At 57.6% G+C, this 2,984-nt stretch overlaps 1 pseudogene; it reads right to left on the reverse strand.

The window, feature by feature from the left end:
* Nucleotides 1–341: 341 nt before the first annotated feature.
* On the reverse strand, nucleotides 342–1,357 carry LOC113489159 (annotated as a pseudogene).
* Between the last annotated feature and the right edge of the window lie 1,627 nt (nucleotides 1,358–2,984).

Below are 2,984 nucleotides of genomic sequence, written 5' to 3' on the forward strand. Positions count from 1 at the left end.
GGGGCAGAGAGCAGTCTGCGCCCCGTGGCTGTGGCAGAGATGCAGGCGCGTGTCCACCTGCCTGCCCCACAGAGGGAGCAGGGCCAGCAGGTCCTCCCCAGGCTGGCTCTGTGGGGCTCACAGCCCAGGACAAGCAGCACACGCGAGGGAAAGGAGAGAGTGGCAGAAGGGAAAGGCAGGCATGGGCTGTGCTTGCAGAGAGCCCAGGCTGGCCACATCCTTTTGCAAAGGGTGCTGGGGTTCCCCAGCCCCTCTGAAAGCAAGAACCAAGTGCTCCATAGCCAGTCTGGTACCAGCCTGTGTGTCCCTGAGGGCCTTCCCTAGGGATGTCACCAGCAGCTTTAGCAGGGGAGGCACCTCCTGCCGCAGAGGCGGCTGCCCAAGCCGGAGAGGCCAAAGCCCCCGGAGGAGATGGGCACTCCCTCAGAGCTGAGGATGCTGCCAACAGCAGCGGAGGTGGAGGAGCCCACGGCGGTGCTCTGCGGGAAGGAGCTGAGGATGGGGCCGGGCAGGGTCACCACCACGGGGGAGGGCTGGATGACGACGGTGGAGTCCTGGCACTGCCTGACACAGGGCTCATTGCAGCTGTTGGCCAGCGGGGTCGGGCCGCAGGGCTGGCAGGGCAGGCAGGGCATGCACGGGATGTTGCAGGACATGTCTCGACAGTGGAGGTGGACCTGTTGTATGCAGGACGGCATAACAAAGCATGAGGGGTGGTTGGCGAGCAGCGTGGCACCCCTCCGCGAGGGATACCCTTCTCCTCACCTCAAAAGAGCCCAAGCAAGTGTGACCATGCCCAGGGAACTCCCCACCTAACCCATACCTCAGGAGACCCCTCAACCACGTCCCAACCTCTCTGCATGCCGCACCTTCTCTCTCCCTTGCTTCTCCCTTGACAAGCGGACTCAAGACCCAGCATCGGATAAAGAGACAGGCATGAGCTGAAAAACCCAGAGGAGAAAAAGGGGGAAGATGGGCAGGAAGGCAGGAAAGGACACCAAACTCACCTTGTTCCCAAGGAGATGGAGCTGAGAGGAGTGGATGAGAGAGTGAGGAGAAGGGCTCGCTTTTATCCTGCTCCGGCACCGCCCCAGGCCCACAGTCACTGCACGCGGGCAGTAATTTTCCAGTAGACTCACCTCCAAAGCAAAATATCCTCCCTAGTGGCACAGGCTGTGCTTTGCTTTCCGTCAACAGTGCCATTTCATTTCCTCATTTCTGACGTGACCACTAGGCCGCAGAGGCTCTTTTGAAGTATCAGGATGAGAGGCCCAAGCATTTCCTGAGCAGGACCATGTCAGTACAGGCAGAAGAGGTGTCCCCAAGTGCTGGAGCAGTCTGTGCAGACGGAGGACATGGCTGGTGTTTTTTCAAAACCCTGTGCAGGAAGGTTGGCCCGTCTTCACACCAGTGCAGTCCTCTCCTGGCTTCCCAAAGGCTCCTGTGACTGAGGACACGCCACATCCTTCTGCCTTCCTGCCTGCCTCTCTGCTCACTCCAGCTGGTGTGAGCACTGCCCCTAAGGGCAGATGGGCTGCGCTAGTGATTTCAAATGCCTTTCTTTGCTCAAGCACAGCTTCCCCTTCTGGGGAGACATGTGCTGATTTCTCTGGTAAATTTACCCCCTCTCGTGGCTGCCTCCAGGGGTCCCCAACCTACGCCATCAGCAGGCTTGCAGAGGGACAACAAAGTTGCCCTCCCGTAAACCCGAGATTGCTCAACAGGCCCTGTGAGGTTGGGTCCCTCCCTCCTCACTACCAGAGCAGTGTGTTGAGGCTCGGGAAAGCACCTTGTTCCCCTCTCTCTCTCTCTGCTCAAACCACCATGCACTTTGGTCACGTGCTTTGGACCCTGACCTGGAGACACAAAGGCCTGGCACCACGAGAGAGTGACGGCCAGCTGGGCATGGTGACACTTGTCATAATCCTTGGAGACCAGCAGTCAAGGGTCTGGATCACATGTCCTGTGAGGAGCGGCTGAGGGAACTGGGATTGTTTAGTCTGGAGAAGAGGAGGCTGAGGGGAGACCTCATCACCCTCTACAGCTCCCTGAAAGGAAGCTGCAGAGAGCCGGGTTGGAGACTCTTTAGCCTAGTACAAAGCGACAGGACAAGAGGGAGTGGCCTCAAGTTGCACCAGGGAAACTTCAGACTGGATATTAGGAAGCATTTCTTTCCAGAAGGGATTGTTGGGCGTTGGAATGGGCTGCCCAGGGAGGTGGTGGAGTCCCCATCCCTGGAGGGGTTCAAGAGTAGGGTCGATTCAGAGCTTAAGGATACACTGTAGGTGGGAACTGTGCTAGGCGAACGGTTGGACTAGATGATCTCCGGGGTCCTTTCCAACCTAGATGATTCTGTGATTTCAATCCCCTGCACTGCCCTCTTCCACCATCTGTATTTTCTCACTCGCTCCATATGGATTGTCACAGGAGACAGTGTCCAAAGCCTTGTTTAAATGAGATTCACCACATCTGCTGCCCTTCCCTCCTATACCAGAGCCAAGCAGGTCATCAGAGAAGGCCGGGAGGTTGGTCAGGCCTGCCTTGCCCTCTGTAAATCCCTGCTGACCACTCACAATGACCTTCTTGTCCTTTCGTCTTGGGAAGGGCTTCCAGGAAGATTTGCTCCATCACCTTTGCGGGGCTGGAGGTGAGACTGATTGGCCTGTTGTTCCCCGGCTCCTCCTTTGTGTCCTTCTTGAAGACAGGAGGCCCATTGGCCCATTGGCTTCCTTCCAGTCCTCAGATGCGTTCCCTGGCTGCTGTGAGGGGAGTTTCCAAGGGAGGTGAGAGTGGCCTTGTAGTGACAGCAAGCAACTGCCTTGGGTGCGTGGCATCAGGGTGCTTGCCCTCATCATGCCTGTGCAATCTCTTTGATTGCTCCCACACCTGATCCTCCTGTACTGCACGTAAGCCTTCCCTGGTCCAGATGTTCCGAGGAGAGTCAGGAGCCTCATGTCTTGACGGCAAATCCTGCCTCCCCTCCC

Source organism: Athene cunicularia (genome assembly GCF_003259725.1).
Source record: "Athene cunicularia isolate RWA chromosome 27 unlocalized genomic scaffold, athCun1 chr27_part1, whole genome shotgun sequence".
In the NCBI taxonomy this organism is placed as follows: Eukaryota; Metazoa; Chordata; class Aves; order Strigiformes; family Strigidae; genus Athene; species Athene cunicularia.